A 24311-nucleotide genomic window follows, 5' to 3' on the forward strand; every position below is an offset into this window, starting at 1 on the left:
CTCAACAAACTACTCTTAAGTCTGAACTTGTTAAGAAGTTTGTTACTAGAGAAGCACCAGTGCCTTGGAGTGAAACTCCTGCAGGACAGGAGTGGACTAAGGAATGGAACTCAGTTTCTTGTGTTCCAACTGAAAAGAATCTTGCTGAGCACTTGACTAAAGCTGATGAAATGTTAAATTCTGATGATTTCAAAACCCAGCTTAGAGTCACTGCATTGAGTACTAAACATCTACAAGGTCTTCATTCATCTACTCATGCAGAGCTACACAAGATTCAGGAAGAATTTATCAAAAAGGAACAAATTCAAAAGATTGATAAGAAAAAGTTCTTCCAACCTACCTTTGACAGGATTGCTTATATTGAGAAGACTCAAAAGAAACAACAAGCTCAGATTAATGATATTCTGACAAATCAAGCTTCTCAGCAATCTCAACTTACTGAAATCCAAGCCTCAGTGGAATTGCTTGTCTCTCTTCTACTACCTGCTGATGCCAAAAAGGGGGAGAAAGTAATTAAGTCCAAATGCAAGACTGACAAGACACTGAAAGGGAAGGATGATGAAAAGGATGATCAAGGAAACTCTGGAATGGGTAGAGGTCATAATCAAGGTAGAGGATTCACATCAAGAAAAGCTGAAATCACAAGTCACAGGACAAGTTCTGATACTGGGAAAAGAATAAGTTCTGCTACTGGTAAAAGGATAAGTTCTGATGAACTTTTAGATCTTGATGAAGAAATGTCAAGACAGTTATTTCTTAAGGAAAATCCAGGAATGGACTTAGAGAGTTTAATGGAAGAAGAAGCCAGACTTAAATCAGAGAAAGTCACATATAAATCTGAAGCTTCTGGTAAAAAGCCACTTCCAAAACTCAAAGGCATTGTGATAAAAGAAAGGACAAATGCCGAAGCAACATTGGCTAAATCACAACCGCAGATAGATCCAAGATCCAAGGGTAAAGAAAAGGTTGGTGAACCTATCAAGGTTTATGTGCCTCCTGAGGATGAAGAAATTACTGATGAAAAGGATGATCTTGCTCTGACTTCAAGAAAAGTTCTTAAAACAACCTCTGACATGGCTCAAGTTGTTCAGAGTCAAGAAACTGTAAGTTCTGATATTCAAAAGAAGCAAGTAACCAGCTCAAGTTAACTTGATATCAGAAGATAGACCAAAGACACTCCTACCAGGATTCACTAAAGCAAAACAGACTCAACCTTTGAAGACTACTGCAAGTGGTTTTGAAGCTAGAGTAGTTACTGGAAAGGAAGCAAGAGATAAAACTGGATTGGGAAGTGCTGATGAAAGAAGAATACAGAACACTACCAATGATCCAACTTCCTTGAGTGAACCAGGTATTGGAGCAACTCCTGAGAGATTGAATCAACTGGAATCTGTACAAATGGTTTACCATACCTACTTGAAAGAACACATCTTGTTGTACTTCATGACAGATGGTAGGGTTTATCATATAAGGCAAAATGCCATTCCATTGGAGTATTTTGAAGAATTTGAGCATGTACTATTCTTACTTCAAGTGGATGACAGATTGACAGGAACCGCTGCAAACTATTTGAAGGATCAGATTCAGAGACAGAAAAGGCTTTATTCTGTTAAGTCTGACATCACATATGTTCCAAAGTATAGAGATCACAAGGGTGATATAGTTGAAATGAAGCCCAATTCTACTCAAATTATAACTACCTTTCTAGGGTACAGGGCTGTGGAATTCAATCTTGAGTCTGATAAAGCTTATTTGATCAGACTGGATCAGGATATAAGAAAAGCAAAGATTAATGATCTCAGGGCTGCAATCTTTCAAATTGGTGAAGATAATGCAGAGCTTAAAGATGCTAAAAGGAGGATGATTGATGAACTTAGATATGCTGAGAGATATTTGTTAAAGAACTATCTCAGAACAACTCCTGACATCAGAGAGATCAGAAGATGAAACCAAGTCAAAGATCTACAACTGATTAAATTCTGATATTTGTACAGACTGAAGCTGTTATCAGAAGTTAAATGTTGGTAAAGCTTTAAGGACTGGAAGTTGTAGTTATCTAGTCTAATTCTCATGCATTTGTACTTAATGTTTTTGACATCATCAAATATTTGTTAAACTTGTATATTATGCTAATTTACAAGTTGGGGGAGATTGTTAGATATATTTGATAATGTCATGGCTGATATGATTTATGTTTAGTTTTCAGATCTTACTTAACAGGACAAATTAGTACTTAACTGGGAATCAGTACTTATACTGGAAGTCAGGACTTAAGGATATCAGTACTTATATTATCAGGAGATAATCATTAAAAGTTGGATATCAGAATTTAAGTGCTGAAGGACGATCAGATAAGGACAGTAGTTGATTAAAGGAAAGAAGATCGAGATAAACATAAGAAGAGATATGCATGAAGAAGGAGTTCCGTGAAGAATGGAATACTTGGAAGAAAAGATATCTGATTGATATATTTTAGGAAGCAGAATTATATTCCATATCAATTAGCGATTATCTTGTAACTGTGTAGTATATAAACACAGACATAGGGTTTACACTAGAAGTGTTATCATATTCGAGAAGATTATTCATTGTAACCCTAGCAGCTCTCGTGATATTTGTTCATCACTGAGAGGTAACAGTTCCATACTGTAATAGAGGTTATTGTTTCAATAAAGTTTGTTTTCTGTTACTTAAGATATTAAAGTTCGATTTGATTGTATTTTACACTGTATTCACCCCCTCTACAGTGTGTGTGACCTAACATGCAGGTTATTTAAAATCACAAATTCAAAGACAGAAGAAGCTTTATTCTGTAAAGTCTGATAGCACATACTGTCCCAAGTACATAGATCACAGAGGTGATATTATCGAGATGAAGCCTAACTCTGCTAAGATTATAACTACTTTTCTGGGTTATAAGGCTGTGGAATTCAATCTAGAGTCTGACAAGGCATATCTGATCAGACAAGATCAGGAGATAAGAAAAGCTAAGATAAATGATCTCAGAGCATCTATTTTTCAAACTGGTGAAGATATAGCTGAATTGATAAATGCTAAAAGGAGGATGGTCAATGAACTTGAATATGCTGAGAGATTTTTGTTGAAGAATTATCTCAGAACAACTCCTGATATCAAAGAGATCAGAAATTGAAGCCATGTCAAAGATCTACAACTGCTTAAATTCCGAAGTGTATACAGACTAAAGCTGTTATCAGACCTTAAGATGGTAAAGCTAAAAGGACTGTAAGTTGTAGTTATCTAGTCAAATTACCATGCATTTGTACTTAATGTTTTTGACATCATCAAATATATGCTGGACTTGTATATTATGCTAATTTACAAGTTGGGGGAGATTGTTAGATATATTTGTGATGTCATGGCTAATATGATTTGTGTTTAGTTTTCAGATCTTACTTAACAGGACAAATCAGTACTTAACTGGAAATCAGCACTTATACTGAAGACAGAACTTAGGATATCAGAAGATATTTATCAGGAGATAATATCAGGACTTAAGATGACTTTCAGATAAGGTAGGCGGCTGATTGAAAGGAAAGATGATCGAGACTAAGACAGGAAGAAATATGCTTGAAGAAAGAATTCTATGAAGAATAGAATACTTGGAAGAAAAGATAACTAGTTGATATATTTTAGGAAGCATAATTATATTCCATATCAATTAGAACATTATCTTGTAACTGTGTAGTATATAAACACAGGCATAGGGTTTATACTAAAAGTGTTACCATTATCGAAGTTATTATTCTTTGTAACCCTAGCAGCTCTCGTGATAATTTGTTCATCACTGAGAGAGGACAGTTCGATATTGTAACAGAGTTTATAATGTTGAATAAAATCTGTGTTCTGTTACTTGAGTTCTTTAATTCGATTTAATTGTAGTAAACACTGTATCCAACCCCCTTCTACAGTGTGTGTGACCTAACATACACCTTTCTGACTCTACTCATAACCTAAATTATGGACTTAAACCTATAGCTCTGATACCAACCTGTGACGGCCTCAACCCTGGGGTCAGGAGTTGATGTCACTAATACAACTACAATGTATATAATATAGCCTGAATCAACATAAATACATAAACACAACCCCATCACTCCCAAAATCTTTGCCAGGTTTAAGTATTATTTCGGTTACAAAACTACAACCAACTTATTCAACAAGTTTGACATACTAACTTATTACAGCAACTCATCAGACCACATGGTCTGATACAAACCGGAAGGGGCTGAAACTCTATTTTGATCGGGTCTTATAGGTCTTCTAGGCATCTGCAACATATATATATATATATATATATATATATATTTATACAACACAAGCTGCAAGGGTGAGCAATCAATTGCTCAACAGTACCACTATATGAATAACAAATAAAGCAATTTCTGAAACAGTTATAGGAACATACATATTAAATTGTTAGGAAAAGAGTAAAATAAGTATAAACTGGATATCAACAACTAGCATGCTCTGTAAAACGTATCATCAGTTGTGTGTTGTGTGAATACCAGAGTCCAATTTTAGCATGCTATTTTAATTTCTAAATCCACTCTTCCATTACAGGAATCACAAAATCATATGTTCCGTTACGGGAACCACAAAACCAAAATATTATATATATATATATATATATATATATATATATATTGGACGAACTCTAGGGACAGTTGATCAGTCTATCCCACCACAAACCTGTTCTGGAACTCAGAGACTAGCTAGGTCTCTATCGCGCTGGACTAAGCGGTTCAATAGGGCGCGCAACCGACTTAGCCACTTACGCACACCCAGTGGGCCGTTACGGGCCTCTTACGCAACATCCAATATCTGATCCGTTTTATCCAGTTTCCAAAATGACTTATACCTATCTCTTTTTAAGATAATTATATCACAGTACACTTTTCAAAACCTTTCCAATTTTATTCACAGTTTTAGAGATAAGCATTTTCAGAAGTTACTATTCCCCAAAACATAATTTAAACAAATATTTTCAACTACAGGGGATACGTAACTTAAAACGTTCTATTCCCCTACACAAATTAATTTAACAATTATTCATATATTACTGAACTGTAAAAAGTTCAGGGGTACTTAACTTGCAAAGCTTTACAACTATACACTAGCTCGACTTTTAAACCGACTTTAACATTCGAGTCCTTCAACTTGAACCTACAAAAATCAAAATGTCCTGTGTTAGACGACCAGTTATGCTTGACATATCCTCGCTAATCACTTTACGCGAACAATAGCAATTCCCGACTCATACTTATACGCATTAATAAAATATACGTAACAATCAGGTTTCATTAAATATTTATTTACTAATATATGTGCTCGACTAATATTCCCATTTAGCGCGAGCAGCGGAACGAGCTATATTTACGTAGTCTATTTTACGAGGTATAACTAAAAATGCTTGTTTTTTGTTAAATATAGGTTATGTTTCCGTATTCTCGAAATCCATTTCCTGAAAATCGGACATCGTCTCCGCTATTTATCGGACTTCCCCTCAAAACATAATCGACGTCAAATTCCCAACAATCACAATTTCGCAATTTACGTCACAATACAACTTTTACAATAAATACCTATTTACGCTCCAAAAACTAATTTTTTGAATTACTTTATTTGTTTTATAAATTTTGACTCAGAATTAATCATCACCGTCCATCGTCGGCTCATCGAGGCTCATCGCTGACAGCGGTAAAATTTTCAAGTACCCTATTAATTTCGGGTTTCCAACGCAAATTCCACCGATTACTAAAATTTTTCCCGCACGAATTTCATTTATTTCACGAAATGTACTCAAATAATTTCCTACTGGAAATAATTAATTCAGGACATCACCAATTCGATTAACCAACAACTACACTCAACAATACAACCATCAAAGCATAGAAACAACAAAGGCAACAGGAGCAACACAACCAACCAAAGCAACAGCCTTCACCCACACACCCACCATGCGCGACGCGCGCAGACACACATACACCACACACACGCGATACTCACACACGCACAGAAACACTATATCACACACACAATAACACACATAAACACACACACATACACACATATATATATATTCATAGCAACAATCACAGAGCCAGAGAATCGATCGACACCACCGGCCGGAGACTCACCGGAGAAAGGTGGTGGTGGCGACAACAAGAACCGGGGAGGGTAGAGAAATCGGAGAGAAGAAAGAGAGGAAGGAGGGAAGAAAACAGAGAGTGGGGAAGATGAATCGAGAGACTGAGAGATGGAGAGAGCAGATGAAAAATCGAGAGCAAGAACATGGGTGGGGGGTTTGGGTTGTTTTATTAATTTCTTTTCTAATTTATTCTGTTGTTGCCACGTAGCAACCAACAAAAACACATACCATCTTGATAAACCAAATGCAATACACGTGTCCTAAATTTACTTTTAAGAATTTTCCTGGTTCATTATCTAATAAAATAAAGAACCAGCTGCGCATCAAAATTCATCAAAAAATTACAAATTTTGTACCAAAATTTTTGAAATATTCAAGAGTTAATATAATAAAAATTTTATAATTTTTAAACCATTTTTGAAACACAACTCATGCCCGCATTTAACGATTCAACGAACAACCGTGCAGGTGAATTTAATCAGAAAATTTTCCGAAATAATTTTAAAATTCTCGAAATATTTCAACTTAATAAAATATGAATTTCGTAATTTTTGAAGCATCCTGGAATTCAATACTGAATTTACCAATAAATGTAATCAGAAAATTATTTAAAGATAAATAATTAATAAAATATTTAATCCTAAATTTTATAAAATCCCAAAAATATTTATTGAAATTATAATATCATAAAAACAATATTAGAGACAATTCAAATATTTATGAAAATAAATCTGCAATAAAACCATATTTTAAATAAGAATTAAATAATACGTCTCAATAATTAATTATACAAATAATTCGTGCACATCAATAATCACTCAGAAATTGTAATAATACAACGCACAACTGACGGAACCAGTACACATATTTTATTTACTTAATTATTCAATAATTACACATTTAAATATACGAGTCGTTATACGTATAATAATTACTAACCACTAGGACTCGATTAACCATATAATTCACATAGCACATAAGTCACATAGTCATTCTAGGCTTAAAAATATTTTTAGGATTGAGATCGGATCAATATTCACATTATTGAACAATATCTGGCTCGTTTCCTAATTCTCAGAATTTATTGGACACATCTCTATAATTAATAAGGTCTATAATTAAATAAATATCAAAATCTGACTCATTTCCAAAAGAAATTATTGTTCGAAACTATTTTTATTGAAAACAGATCATTTTTCGGAGTCGAAGGACTTTCGTTTCATTTAAATCGGATAAACGGTTCAATTATTATTAAATAAATAAGGATAAATCAATTTATTATTCAGTATAATTAATTATTCAAAATAATTAAATCTCAAACATATTTTAAATAATTATTTGGGAAAAATCAGAATTATAAATGATTTTCCATATTTTTTGGAATTAAAATGAATTTATTATGAATTATTGAAAATAAGTTGATTAATTATCAAAATAATTAATCATTTTCAAATAATTAATAAATAATAAATAATTAAAGAAATAATTAATTTCGAATTTTAGAAAATATTTTAGATTTATTTATAAAATAAATAAATCAATTAAATTAATTAATTAATCAATTTATAAAATAAATAAAACAGATTTTTATAATTTATAAAAATAAAAGAAAAGAAAAATTCAAAAACAGTTTTTGAAAATGGGTTTTCGGTTAAAATGGATCAAAACCCGGTCAAAAATCGGTTCTTGATACGGGTCAACGAGTCAGGAAAAACATCCGAGTCGGGATGAACTTGCCGGAATCAACCCAGAATCTGGCGAGTCCCCGTACTCCGGTGATGCTCCGTTATTGACCAAAAGGGTATCGTTTGATACGTTTTTCGATCCCAAACCATTCTTCATCATTTCCCCAGTTTATTTTTGGCAATTACTAGTCGTAATGACCCTGGAATCATCTCCGACCAAATTTGAACAAACTCCGGCCAACACCCGATTTTTCAGACATGTACATCAAAATTCATGTTCTATGGCTTAAAATGAAGCTTATAACGTATACAATAAAACCCATATGCTCAATCATGCCTCAGGTATCTCTAAAATAAAAAATGATTAAACATAAAAATCATATAAACCCTAGAATTCGAATTACACTAATTAGCTATCGTTTGATGATATAAATTATATGAATCAGACATGAACCCTAGAATCAAAAATACCCAAAATCAGACATGAACCCTGGAGTTTAAAATCCAAAACAACGAATCAAATCATGAAATTGATTGCAAAAACTGAAAGAACAACTCAAAACCTTCGATTTGAGTACTTACATCAATAGATTTGATGCTTAGAATTGCTCAAAATCACAGTTTGATTCTTCGACCCGTTTCTGGAAAAATCCGACCCGGTATGCAGAGAATTTGTCATTTTCTGATTTTTCTATGATTGAATTATAAATAAATAATAATAATTAGGCTACTTATAGCATAAAAAAATACTCCTAATTAAAATTAAGGCAATAATTATATATCTAATAAAATTAATGGCCCTTAATTAATAATTTTTGAGTATTAATTTTTAAATATTTAATAGTAAATATATACAATATATGTCAAAATTTCCAAAAATTACGAATAATTCAAAAGTACAAAGAAATGGAATAATTGAAAGTCCCATAATTTTATAAAAATAAAAATATGTTTTTTTGGGGTTTTTGACACCCGAAGGAGCCCGGAAAAGTCATTTTTCGCGAAATGAGAAAATTCATAAAATAACTGGATATTCAGAATAACGATATGGTACAAGCCATACTAGTTACAATAAGGCCAATTATTTTATTTGAAATATCAGCTATTAAAACAAAGTTCGGGTCGTATAACTTTTGATACGAAAGCTTTTAACACGAAAAAAAATACCCGATAAATACCCTGACGACAAAGAACACACATGACACATAACCGCTAGGATTTTATGACTAAATACACTTAATGACATAATAAAACACATAATTTATCTTTATTATGATATAATACAAGCGTAATTTCCCAGTCGCTACAATTCCTTTGGCAGGGATCTAAGGAATTTGAGGTTTGAGTCTTTTGTCCGATAGACTCTTCCATGCAACTTTAGAGCATTTAGTAGTTTTTGAAACCTACTAAATATGTCAGTTAGTGACTCACTTTCTTCACTATAAAAATGCTCATATTGGTGAATCAAATGTTGCATTTTGTTTTCCATTACTTGCTCAGTTCCATGACATATAACTTGAATTTTATCCCAGACCTCTTTAGTAGTATTGCAATTTATGATGTTCTCAAACATGTCACCATGAACACCATTAAACAAAATGTTATTGGCCTTCTTATCCTTATGAACTTTTTCAATATATAGATCAGACCATTCTGCTCTAGGTTTTGGGATGGATGGTTCATTTCCTGTATCAGCTCTCATAGGAACATGAGGACCTTTCTCAATGCAGTCCACATACTTTTCATCTTGCGAGAGGAGATGCAGGTGCATTTTCACCTTCCAATGGTGATAATTGTCTTTGTCCATAAATGGAATCTTCACTCCAATATATTTTTCTACTCATCTTGTTAGTTGTTGTGATCTTTAAACTCTTTGTTCTTCAAGAGCTTGCTCTGATACCAATTGTTATTCCCAAACAATCTAACAAAGAATTACAGAAGGGGGGTTGAATGTAATTCTGGCTTCTTTTTGGATTTTAAGAATTGTTCTACATTGAATATATAACTGTGTTGATTTAGCTAAGATGCGGAATGAAAGTATTGAAGAAATCAAACACAAAGTAAGCAAATACAAGTATTTAAAATTTTCTGGTGGATTGAACTTTTCCACCAGAGATATAAATAAATTTGAGAACTCTGTGATGCAAGATTTGCACACAGCTGCTTACAACTTGAACTTACAAAGAACAGAGAAATTCTTTACAGACATAACTTTTTTTAATTTCTCTGGTAATTGCTTACTAACTTCGATACTGTTCTACTTGCTACCCTTGGTTTATATATCACCAAGTTCGATGATAAAAACACAATCAAATAAGATAAAATGTTTCTAGTCTAATTTGATGCTTCTTCATTTCTCTATCTCGCATCTTTGAATATCTTCAGTTTATCATGGAAATGGAAATGCTTCTTTGTTCTCTAAAACCTATAAATAGGCTGCCATATTCCATTTGCATACAATCAATGCATGTGACTGTCAAGTCACTATCAACTACTTTTAAATTTGATCATCCGTTGAAACTCTGTGGGATCATCCATTGAAACTTTAGTTGATCATCCGTTAAGAGTCTGGTTAATCATCCGTTGAAACTCTAGTTGTAAAGTGATCATCGGTTGAAAGCTACAAAATTCACTAAATTAAATCTACCAAGGTGTTTTGTTTAACATATCATCAAGTACACAATATATTCCTAACACGGTCGAGATTTGTTTTCTTTGATTCTTAATATTGGAGTTAATTTTAAGAACGTTTAGAAACCGAATACGCTATGGTCTCAATAATACCATTCGCGGATGGATGAGAAGAGTAAGAGAACGATTATAGAGCTTCAAATGTGCTTGGAAGAGATTCCAAGCTAGTCTTTTAAAACAAATAAATATGTGGAGAATGGAGTTAAAGAACCAGTAAATGTTGGAAGCAATCATAAACACGATTTATTAGAATTAGCAAGAAAAGAAAGTTTAGTATGTATTATGTAGGTCCTTTTGAGATAGTAAGTTATGTGAGGAAGGTTATATGTGAGTTGGCTTTACCACCATATATATAGCATGATCATAGTGTGTTTATATGTTTATATTAAAAAAGAGTAGTCTAGCTTCATTATATATATGATGGAAACTCAAGTTGGGTTGTATGAACAACCGATAGAATATTTTGTCAGCAATAGGTTGTTGAGTAATAATTGATACTGTGAGTTAAAATTTTATAAAAGAATTAAAAGGTTGAAAGGTCAGCATGAGAAATTAGAAGAGAGATACCTAAAAAGTATCATTATCTGATCCTTAGCGTGATTCTGAGGACAAAATCCTTTTAGGGGGGAGGATGTAACAACTGAGAAATTATGATTGTTTTGTAAGATATTAAATGAATATTATTTGTTTTAGTATATAATAATAAGTGTTGATCATAAAAGATTAATTGTTATGTGTTACATGTGGTTTAGGGTATTTTTCAGATATTTTATTACATGTTAAACGCTTTTATATTAAAAGTTATATTATCCAGACTTTGTTTTAATAGCTGGTATTTCGTATAGAGCAATCGGCCTTATGTTGCATAATATGCCGTATACCATGTTAATTTTCAGAACCTCCAGTTAATTTAGAAAATATTTTGTTTCGTGAAAAATGATTTTTCCGAACCCCCACCGGGACGTTAAATCCCACAAAAATCGTATTTTTATTTTTATAAAATTGTGGGACTATCAAATATTTAATATAATGCGTTTTTGGTTATTCATAAGTTTTGGAAAATTTTGATATTAATTTTGTAATTATTGGATTAAAAATTATTCCCCGTTAATTATTAATTTTGGGCTAATTATTTTTATAAAATGATATAATTAGGCCCTAAATAATTTTGGGGGTATTATTTTTATAACTATAAATACCATTTATATATTATTTTATTATTATTTTATTAAATAATAATCAGAAAATATATTAAAAAATCAGATTTTCTCTCAAAATTAGGGTTAGGGTTTCAATTGTGTTCTTGAGATCAAACGATGATTGTGGCTTGATCTGGAAAGCAAAACCACTGAGGTTTGTAGTCAAATTGACCCACTCTTCAAGCTCTATTCAGTTATGCCATCAAAAACATTCACAAAGGTATGAATTTTAAAATTCGATATTAGGGTTCTTAACCCGATTTGGGGGGTTTCGATTTACGAATCGTTTGATGGTTTTGATACTTAAATAATCTTTATTATTGAATTTGCAATCGATTGGTATATATAATTTATGATTATAACCCCTATAGTAGTTAAATCGAGTCCTTAAATTTTAAGTTTTTTATTTTTGATTTCTTGGATTTCTTAGGGTTTGTTTGATGATTTGGATGGCAGTAGTTAATTGTACGTGTTATAAGCTTCATTTTCGTATGTAGCTCGTTGTGTTTGGTTTAAATTTGATTGAAATCGGATTTTTCCGATTAGTTCACTGGAAATACCTCATTTTTACCGGATTCCTAGTTTGATGAATGATCAGTGAATCCAGAGGTTGCGATGAGGTTATGTTTGATGTTTGGAACGATTTTGGACTAAAAACGTAGCGATTGAACTCGTTTGGCCCTTCATCGGAGGTGGCCGGAGCATCGCCGGCGATCTGATTGTGTTTTTCACAACTGGGGATTTGACCCTGTTTTGATCCATATTTGCCCAAATCTGAAAACCTAAAATGTTTTTGGGTTTTCTTTTTTCTATTTTGTTAGGGCGAAAACACGCGCTAATATTCACGCAAGTATACGCGTTCGCAAGTAATATAGAATACTTTCTAGTTCGTTCCCACAGAGACTCAGACTAATAATTGTTCAATTAAACTCACTCACCAATGTATGATTACTTCTCAATGTTAAGACACTAACACTTAGAATTATTAACTAAATATTAACTATAATTAACTACTTAATTAATCACTTAATTAACACTTCGAATTAACAATATTAAAACACTCATGAGATCACAACTTCATTACTACTTCCTTCAATTGTAATTATTATTACCCTTAGCATGCAACAGTGATGATATTAATCGAATAACACGAAACTGATAAAAGCCAACTTTCATTGTACTAATACCATTCTACCAGGCATCCACAATTGAGATAGAAGTTGAATAGGCATCAATTATGTTGAGTCCCTATATGTCTACAGAAATTGACAACATAACGATTTAAGCACAAGTTATTCCTTTTGATTACACAGGGCAAATAATACGGTTAGAGTTACCCACAAATCATGTACATCATACATGAACCTATGCTAGCATGGCAAGTTCTAAACCTCGAGATCCACTTTCGCCTCACAAGAGATTAACACCCTATCTTATATGTTCGCGACGCACAAAAGACGAATACGCACAACCAATACTAGATATCATACCATCATCATACACTAAGGTATCAAACAATTAACTAAAGAATTCCATAGTAAATCCGTTACGACCCCATGATCACGATTAACCCATGATAGCACTTATCGTTATCATGGGTTCATATGAAAACATGATAAACAAACACAAGAGAATAATAACTAAACTAAACTAATTATATTAAACCAGAGTACGTCACAAGAGTAATTAGGTTCAAACAAAGAAAACTAGCATCCACGTTACAACGAAATAAAGAATCACAAGAAAATATGCTTTCTCTTCGTTGCGGTGTGCTAAAACGGTCTTCTTCCTTTTCTCCTTTGCTCCTTGCTTAATACAACGATCCAACCTTATGAAAACGTCTCTAAATCTACTTATATAATAGTCCCATAAAACTCAGATTAAATAGAAGTTGGAAGCCAAACAGAAGTAGAAGTCTAAAATATTTTATCAAAATTCCTGACCCTGCGCGGCCGCTCAACATAGCTGAGCGGGCGCTCAGCCTTCTGTGCGGCCGCTCAGCATAGCTGAGCGGGCGCTCAGGACCCTACTGGAAAATTCCTGAGTTTGCTCCGTTTTTTTGCTGCAATCTGCCCCTTTCTTTCCTCTCGCAATGTTGAACACATGCCAAGGCTTATTCTTGATGATTTCTCCTCTGAAATGCAACTAATACCCTGAAATGCACAAACACTAGAAAAACGCATCAAATACAAAAAATACTTGATTTCAAGACACCAATTTAAGCTATTTTAAGACATTCTAAGTGGTATAAAATGCCACTTATCACACCCCCAAACTTAAATCGATGCTTGTCCTCAAGCGTCACAGACTCAAAAACAAATAAAAACATGCATGAATGCAATCTATATGAAATGCAACGATCCCCCTTACTACGAACAAACCAACCAATTTACAACATCTCAACAAACGCAGTTAGGCGAATAAAGATCAATCAAATCATGCCAACTAACATACAGCCAGAAACGTGGTGTGTGTAGATGCTTAACAGATATGCTTCAGAACTAGACCAATTATTATGACTCAACCATCATCAAGGCAATCACATGATTATACAAAGAATAAAAATTCTAGGCACAAAGTAACTTATAACACTACAAGAATCATGGAGCTCATTACGGAATCATGCTTTTTATTCATAACAATAATGCTTATTTGACTGTGCAATGAGTGAGGTCCACAAAAGACATATACAATGGTAACCATGTAGCGAGCGTTAGGTTAGTGGATCCCAGACTCTAAAAGCCTTAGGTCACTAGGAACAAAGTCCCCTAAGAACTTAATAACTCGAATACCAAAGAGCCCACTCGTGATCAATTATGCATAACCACATACTTCTTTTTTTCTATTTTTTTTCTTTTTCTTTTTCTTTTTCTATTTTTTTTTCTTTTTTTTTCCAAAATTTCTAAGCAAGTGCGTTTCGCTCCATCTTGCTCAACCCTAGACTACTCGCATAACATGTGAGCCGGCTACTAGCCATTTGACGCCTAGCCACAACTAGCAACAAATTCCATTTTTACTCCATTTTTTTTCTTTTTCATGCCTTTATCACTAAGAACCTATTATCAAATTCTAAGCATAATAAATAGATTATCCTCGAAAATAATTAGATCATAACAACAATCTAGTCCTTAAGCATTCTCTAAGACTTAGTGAAAATAAGTGTTTTTAGCATGCATATCAACCTACATGACTCAACATCACTTTAATGCTATCACTACACTCGCATCAACATCACAAATCAGTCGGCAAATCATCGCAAAAGGGATCATGGCATATGCATGAGCTACATGACACGATAAACAAATAAAGCTATAAATAAAAAAAACTATATGGCAAAAAATTATGCAACTATATGAACTAAACTATCATGAATATACAGCTATATAACACACACATAAAATATTCCTTAACTACCACCCCCAAACTTAAAATCTTCACTGTCCCTAGTGAAGGTAGTAGAAAGGAACACAGGGTATACCTACTCGGAGTCATCATCATCATCACCCTCAGTGGGTATACCCTGTGTTCCTTTCTACTACCTGAGCGAACCTACTCTGTGTCTCGTACATGGCATCCATCCACCGTGACAGCCTCATATACTGGGCATCAGCCATCCCAGCACCCTCCTGAGCTCTCGAAGAACCAGCCTCATCACGCCTAGGCCTAGCCATAGTAGCACCTCGTGCTGGACGCCCTCCTGGAAGATGATAACCCAGCCCATGCTCCTCGGGCTCACCACCGGTCCACTCCTGCATCCCATTCAGAGTCCCAGAATCAATCGGAGCGGCCGGCAACTGAAACTGCTCATGAGACGGCCAGTTCACTCCCACTGCTCGGCAAAGCTTCGTGACCGTGGATGCATAAGGGATGTTCATGTGCTTAGCTCCCCTCAAAAACTTCAGAATTCCTTGGTAGATGAACTCACCAAGGTCCACATAGTACTCTTCATTTAAAATTCCCCACAACAACTGTGCTCTCTCAACTGTGACCTCATGTGCATGCGAAGAAGGTAGAATATTAGCACAAATAAACGCATTCCATGCACGGGCATAACTGTTCATAGCGATAGCCGGAAAGTTACGATACTCATTAGTTCCTGTCTTGAAGGTCCAAACTGTGCCCGGCCTACAGAGAGTAGCACAAATCAAATCCAAGTCAAAATCCTCAGCAGTCTTCTCATTCCAATTCTCCTCCTCGGGCTTCCTCTCTCGCTGCCCAATCACACGGGAATTTGCCGCTGGGTGATAATCAACCGTCAGCCCTCGGACCACAGAAACCCCATTCTTCTCAGCCTTCGCGTTCGCATAGAACTCGCAAACCACGCTCATCGGTACTGCTTCAGGTGACTCGCAGAAAGCTATCCACCCCTTCTCTGCAATCATAGGTAGCAACTCACCATCCCTCCCTGATGGTAAAAACCCCCTCTCCCTCAGAATCGGCTTCCCCAAAAGCCTAGTGTACTCCTCCTCCGCAGCTCTGTCATTCAACCGAGGCCTCGCATCAGTACCCCTCGATGAATCAGCAGTAGGGACTGTGCTGCTGCTATCAATAGTCCTTGCTCTCTTGGGTGCCATTGAATCTGAATAAAAGTGCTTGGGAATAGTGTTTTTGTGTTTGGGAGAGAGTTTGAGTGTAGAAGATGTGTGGGAGATGTATAGGATAAGTGTATGTATATATAGGGTATGGATTAGGTTAAAATTAGATTAGGAGTGGGTTTGAGGGATAAAATCATGGGGTAATGGGGAAAGAAATCGTGGGTAATGGGGCTGTAATTTATGTTTTTGATTTTCTGATTTTTTTGGATTTTTTATGAACTGAAAAAAATTTCTGGTAGTCGACCCCTGAGCGGTCGCTCAGCAAAGCTGAGCGGACGCTCAGCAGAGCTGAGCGGGCGCTCAGGGGGTCTCTGGAAAAAAAATTTCGAGCCCGGTTTTTCTGATTTTTTTGTGGTTTTGGATAGGTTATTAACTTATAAGGGTTCCTGTAACAACAATTCATGGGTTGCCTCCTACGCATCGCTTCTTTTTCGTCATTAGCTTGACGTTGCGTACCTTCCTTAAGTTGACAATAAAATGGCACTAACTACTTCTCGGGTTGCCGTGTCCCCATAGTAGTGCTTCAAACGCTGACCATTAACCTTGAATGCCTGGTCCGGATCATCCGCAAAAATCTCCACCGCTCCATGTTGAAACACAGTTTTGACAATAAAAGGTCCAGACCACCTTGATTTCAATTTCCCAGGAAAAAGTCGGAGACGAGAGTTGAATAAGAGAACTTGTTGCCCCGGCACGAATAACTTAGGATGTAGCTTCCTATCGTGCCACCTCTTCACCTTTTCCTTGTACATTTTGTTATTCTCGTACGCTTGAAGTCAAAATTCATCAAGTTCATTAAGCTGAAGCATTCTTTTTTTACCAGCTGCATCTAAATCCAGGTTCAACTTTTTCAACGCCCAATAGGCCTTATGCTCAAGCTCCGCAGGTAAATGACATCCCTTACCATACACCAGTTGAAACGGGGACATACCCAGTGGAGTTTTGTATGCTGTTTTGTAGGCCCAAACAGCTTCATCGAGCTTTAAAGACCAATCCTTCCTTGACGGACAAACAACCTTCTCTAGAATGTGCTTGATCTCTCTGTTAGACACTTCCGCTTGACCATTTGTTTGCGGATGATAGGCAGTAGCAACTCGATGATTCACATTATAATGCTGCATCATAGAAGTGAACTTACGGTTGCAGAAATGCGACCCTTCATCACTTATAATTACCCGAGCCGTTCCAAACCTTGTGAAAATCTGCTTATGAAGAAATTCAACACTGCCTTTGCATCATTTATCGGTAAAGCTTTGATTTCTACCCATTTTGAGACATAATCGACTTCCAGAAAGATGTACTGATTATTGCAGGACGAGACAAAAGGCCCCATGAAATCGATTCCCTAAACATCAAAGACCTCGACTTCTAGCATCACATTTAACGACATCTCGTCCTTTCTCGTCAAATTTCCCACTCTTTGGCAGCGATCACACCTTAAAACAAACTGATGCGCATCCTTAAACAAAGTAGGCCAAAAAAAACCTGCTTGCAGAATATGAGCTGCCGTCTTCTCACCACCATAGTGTCCACCATAAACTGTGGAGTGGCAGTCTCATAATATCCCCTCCGTCTCACAGAACGGGATACATCTCCTGATGATCTGGTCAGCTCCCTGTCTAAACAAATATGGTTCATCCCACATATACCACTTCACCTCATGCAGAAACTTCTTATTTTAAGTTGAGGTCAAATTAGGAGGCATTATATTGCTGACAAGATAGTTTACAATATCTGCAAACCATGGTTCTTCCTCCTGAACTGCGAACAACTGCTCATCCAAAAAAGATTCGTTGATCAATGTCTTATCTTGTGAAGTAGACTCGGGATTCTCCAATCTAGAGAGATGGCCAGCTACTTGATTCTCAGTACCTTTTCGATCCTTGATCTCTAACTCAAATTCCTGAAGTAAGAGCACCCAACGAATGAGTCTCGGCTTCGAATCCTTCTTGGAAACCAAATAGCGAATGGCCGCATGATCAGTGAATACTGTCACTTTTGTCCCAAGCAGATAAGATCAAAATTTCTCGAAACCAAAGACTATAGCCAAGAGCTCCTTCTCAGTAGTGATGTAGTTCATTTGGGCCCCATTTAAGGTCTTACTAGCATAGTAGACCACATGAAAAAGATTATTCTTGCGCTGCCCAAGAACTGCGCATACCGCATAATCACTCGCATCACACATCATCTCAAACGGCTCTGTCCAATCCGGTGCTGTAATAACTGGTGCCGTGATTAAACTCTTCTTGAGAGTCTCAAATGCCGACAAACATTCATCATCAAATTTGAAAGGCACGTCTTTCTCAAGCAAGTTGCACAACGGCTTAGATATCTTTGAAAAGTCCTTGATGAACCGCCGATAAAAACCCGCATGACCAAGAAAACTACGGATTCCTTTTACAGAAATAGATGGTGGAAGATTTTCAATGACTCCCACCTTGGCCTTATCCACCTCAAGACCCTTGCTAGAGACCTTATGCCCAAGAATAATGCCCAATTGAGCACCAGATTAGTTTCCACACACCTTTTGAGCATGACACGAAGATTATTCAAACATTCATCATACGAATGTCCAAAGACGGAGAAGTCGTCCATGAACACCTCGACATTATTTCCAATCATGTCAGAGAATATAGCCACCATACATCTCTGAAAAGTGGCCGGTGCGCCACATAAACCAAACAAAACTCTGTGAAAAGCAAACGTGCCAAATGGACAAGTGAAGGTAGTCTTTTCTTGATCCGCTGGTGCAATACAAATCTGATTATACCCTGAGTAGCCATCCAGAAGATAATAATACTCATGACCAGCCAACCAGTTGTCGAGCATCTGATCAATAAATGGCAGAGGGAATTGATCATTCCTCGTGGCTTTGTTCAACTTTCGGTAATCCATGCATACTCTCCATCATATAACTGTTCGAGTGGGGATGAGCTCATTCTTCTCATTTGCTACCATAGTGATACCTCCTTTCTTAGGCACACATTGTACGTGGCTCACCCAAGGATAAATGATGCCTGCATCCGGCCATTTCAGAATTTCTTTCTTCACCACCTCCTTCATGATAGGATTAAGTCTGCGCTGCTACTCAACAGTTGGCTTACTACCCTCCTCTACCAGAATCTTATGCATACAATATGAAGGGCTGATCCCTTTGATGTCTGCTATGGTCCATCCAATAGCCGATTTGAATTCTCTCAAAATCCTTAAGAGCTTGTCTTCCTCACTACCTGAAAGGTCAGATGCAATAATAACAGGTAAAGTAGATGCATCACCTAAAAAGGCTTACCTCAAGTGCTCAGGTAATGGCTTGAGCTCCAAGGTAGGTGCTTCCTCAATTGATAGTTTGAGCTTTCCTTCAGCATTCTTGAGGTCAGAAGTACCAAGAGATTCAAATGGCATGTCCAACTTTCGCCTCCAGGGAGAAGCATTCAGATATTGTAATTGCTCGTTGTCATCTTCATCATCACTGTCAAAATCCCCCACTAAGGCCTTTTCTAATGCATCGGACATTAGCATATGATCGAGTTCTGAAGTAACCACAGAATCAATCACATCCACTTCTAAGCACTCCTCATCTTCTGTAGGGAATTTCATTGCCTTGAATACATTGAAGGTCACATCCTGATCCTGCACCCGCATAGTATGTTCACCTTTCTGCACATCTATCAAGGTACGGCCAGTAGCCAAGAAAGGTCTTCCCAAGATTATGGGAATCTTCTTATCTTCCTCGAAATCCAGAATAACAAAGTCTGCAGGAAAGAAGAGCTTATCCACCTTGACTAGCACATCCTCCACTATGCCCCTTGGGTAAGTAATAGAACGATCAGCCAATTGTAGAGACATGTAGGTGGGTTTTGGATCAGGAAAATCCAACTTTTTAAAGATCGACAACGGCATCAGATTGATGCTTGCTCCCAAATCACAAAGGCACTTGTCAGACGACAACTTGCCAATGGTGCAAGGAATGGTGAAGCTACCTGGATCTTTAAGCTTTGGAGGTAACTTTTGCTGCAGAACAGCGCTGCATTCTTCCGTTAGAGCAACGGTCTCAAGGTCATCCAGTTTCACCTTACTTAAAAGAATACTCTTCATAAACTTTGCATAACTAGGCATTTGCTCCAGAGCCTCAGCGAAAGGTATATTGATGTGAAGTTTCTTGAACACCTCCAGAAACTTACCGAACTACTTATCCAGCTTTTATTGCTGCAATCTCTTAGGGAAAGGTGGTGAAGGATGGAGCTGTTTCTCCCCTGTATTACCCTCAGGCAGAGTGTGTTCAACAGTAGTCTTCCTTGGTTCCGCCGCTTTCTCCTTCTGCTTAGATTCGTCATCTCTAACTTCAGCTTCTCCTTCTTTTGCCTTTTCAGCATCAGCAACTTTCCCAGACCTTAAGGTAATAGCCTTGACTTGCTCTTTAGCTTCCTTTCTGCCTGGTACTTCCGTGTCACTAGGAAGTGTTCCAGGTTGACGATTGAGCATTGCATTGGCTATTTGACCGATTTGATTTTCCAAGGTCTTGATAGAAACCGCCTGACTCATGCATAACAGCTTACGTTCCTTAAAATCAGCACTAGTAGGTGCAGCTGCACTTCCCTGTTGAGGATATGATTACCTTTGAGCATACAACTGTGGTTGCTGGAATCCAGGTGGAGTAAACTGTTTACTCACATCTTGCTGATATGGTGGCTGAATAGCATTCTGATTATTACCCCAGCTGAAATTTGGATGATTTCTGTTGTTAGGATGATAAGTAGCTAGCACAGGCTCCTGTTGTCGCTGATAATTGTTCACATACTGAACAGATTCGTTGACAAGAGAACACTGATCCGTAGCATGAGAACCTACACAAAGCTCATAGACCATAACTATTTGATTAACTCTATATGTAGCTAGAGAATCAACCTTCATCGACAGCGCTTGGAGCTGCGCTGCAATAGCGATGGCTGTATCGACTTCCAGAATACCTGCTACCTTCCCAGGCATCATCCTCTGAGTTGGGTTTTGGTGCTCATTTGCAGCCATAGTCTCGATAAGATTATAAGCCTCAGTATAGCTTTTGGCCCACAAGGCGCCTCCAGCTGCTGCATCGAGCATGGGCCGAGATTGGGCCCCCAAACCATTATAGAAACCAGTGATCACCATCCAATCGGGCATTCCATGATGTGGACACTTTCTCAACATTTCCTTGTAGCGTTCCCAAGCTTCGCACATAGATTCTGTAGGTTGCTGCGCAAACTGAATAAGAGCACTCCTCATAGCAGCAGTCTTTGCCATCGGATAAAACTTCACCAGAAACTTTTGCGCAAGATCTTGCCAAGTAGTGATGGACCCAGCTGGCTCAGAATGTAACCAGTCCTTAGCTTTGTCCCTCAGTGAGAATGGGAAAAGCCTCAGCTTGATAGCCTCATCAGTCACGCCATTATACTTGAAAGTGCTGCAGATCTCGACAAAATTCCTTATATGCATGTTGGGGTCTTCAGTCACAGCACCTCCAAAAGAAACATAATTCTGCACCATCTGAATAGTGCCCGGCTTGATCTCAAAGGTGTTAGCTTGAATAGCCGGATGAAGAATGCTTGACTGAATGTCATCAATTTTAGGCCGAGAAAAGTCCATAAGAGCTGGATCGGCCTGAACAATACGATCACCCATGATTACTGGTTCTTTCTGCTCACTTCCTGAATCCGAATCTTCAAAATCTATCTTCTCCTGAATATCAAGAACTTCGTCTGTCTCCTCAGCTGTATCTAAAGTCCTCTTGCGGGTACGAGAACGAGTTTACATAAACGCTCGCTAAAGTACCTGAAACAAAACCAGAAATAATAAGTAACAAATGCGTCCTAATCACTGAGTCCTAACGACCAATGATGGTAAGTACATAAACTAAACAAATACGCCGAGTCCCCGGCAGCGGCGCCAAAAACTTGTTAGGGCGAAAACACGCGCTAATATTCACGCAAGTATACGCGTTCGCAAGTAATATATAATACTTTCTAGTTCGTTCCCACAGAGACTCAGACTAATTATTGTTCAATTAAACTCACTCACCAATGTATGATTACTTCTCAATGATAAGACACTAACACTTAAAATTGTTAACTAAATATTAACTACAATTAACTACTTAATTAACACTTCGAATTAACAATATTAAAACACTCATGAGATCACAACTTCATTACTACTTCCTTCAATAGTTATTATTATTACCCTTAGCATGCAATAGTGATGATATTAATCGAATAACACGAAACTGATAAAATCCAACTTTCATTGTACTAATACCGTTCAACCAAGCATCCATAAGTGAGATAGAAGTTGAATAGGCATCAATTATGTTGAGTCCCTATATGTCTACAGAAATTGACAACATAACGATTTAAGCACAAGTTATTCCTTTTGATTACACAGGGCAAATAAAACGGTTAGAGTTACCCATAAATCATGCACATCATACATGAACCTATGCTAGCATGGCAAGTTCTAAACCTCGAGATCCACTCTCGCTTCACAAGAGATTAACACCCTATCCTATATGTTCGCGACGCACATAAGACGAATACGCACAACCAATACTAGATATCATACCATCATCACACACTAAGGTATCAAACAATTAATTAAAGAATTCCATAGTAAATCCGTTACGACCCCATGATCACGATTAACCCATGATAGCACTTATCGTTATCATGGGTTCATATGAAAACATGATAAACAAACACAAGAGAATAATAACTAAACTAAACTAATTATATTAAACCAGAGTACGTCACAAGAGTAATTAGGTTCAAACAAAGAAAACTAGCATCCACGTTACAACGAAATAAAGAATCACAAGAAAATATGCTTCCTCTTCGTTGCGGTGTGCTAAAACGGTCTTCTTCCTTTTCTCCTTTGCTCCTTGCTTAATACAACGATCCAACCTTGTGAAAATGTCTCTAAATCTACTTAGATAATAGTCCCATAAAACTCAGATTAAATAGAAGTTGGAAGCCAAACAGAAGTAGAAGTCTAAAATATTTTATCAAAATTCCCGACCCTGCGCGGCCGCTCAGCATAGCTGAGCGGGCGCTCAGGACCCTACTGGAAAATTCCTGAGTTTGCTCCGTTTCTTTGCTGCAATCTGCCCCTTTCTTTCCTCTCGCAATGTTGAACAGATGCCAAGGCTTATTCTTGATGATTACTCCTCCGAAATGCAACTAATACCCTGAAATGCACAAACACTAGAAAAACGCATCAAATACACAAAATACTTGATTTCAAGACACCAATTTAAGCTATTTTAAGACGTTCTAAGTGGTATAAAATGCCACTTATCATATTTAAATCAAAATTCATTTTTATTTTAGAAATATTCATTTTAATTATTAAAATTTTGATTTTAAATTCAAAATTAATTTAGTTAATTATTTAAAATAATTAACTAAATTATTTTAAATTCAGAAAAATCATTTTCTTTTAGTATTTTCAAAAATTTAAATTTGATTTAATTATTTATAATTTATTTTAATTAATTATTTATGGATTTAATTAATTGATTAATTTATTTATTCAATTAATTTTAGTTATAAATAGGTAAATAAAATTTAATTATTTAAAATTAATTCACATAATTCCTAAAATTATTTTGAGCTTTAAAAATTATATTTAAGTATTTAAAAATCAAATAATATTGTTATTAATTGATTTATTCTTATTTTATTCATAATAAATAGACCGTTCGTCCGTTTAATATGAAACGAAAGCGTCTAGACTCAGAAAAATATTTTGATTCTATAAAAATACTTTCGAGACATAAAATCTTTCCTTTAGAATGGTCGTTTGATTTTTTAAACGTTTCTGAGTCCCGTAACTATCAAAAATTAGCATTTCGACTAGATTTCAATTTTCAACACATTGAGTTGAATGTTTTGACAAACTGAGTTATATGTTATATGAAATATGTGAGATGTCCTTTTTATGTTTA

General features: G+C 36.1%; 1 non-coding gene across 1 annotated transcript; it reads left to right on the forward strand.

Moving 5' to 3' along the window:
• The first annotated feature begins 21494 nt into the window (after positions 1-21494).
• Positions 21495-21601, forward strand: LOC141694413 (small nucleolar RNA R71). Its single transcript, XR_012563722.1, has one exon. It is a non-coding gene; the product is annotated as a small nucleolar RNA R71 (small nucleolar RNA).
• The last annotated feature ends 2710 nt before the right edge of the window (positions 21602-24311 follow it).

This window comes from Apium graveolens, chromosome 10 (assembly GCF_009905375.1).
Source record: "Apium graveolens cultivar Ventura chromosome 10, ASM990537v1, whole genome shotgun sequence".
Classification (NCBI taxonomy): Eukaryota; Viridiplantae; Streptophyta; class Magnoliopsida; order Apiales; family Apiaceae; genus Apium; species Apium graveolens.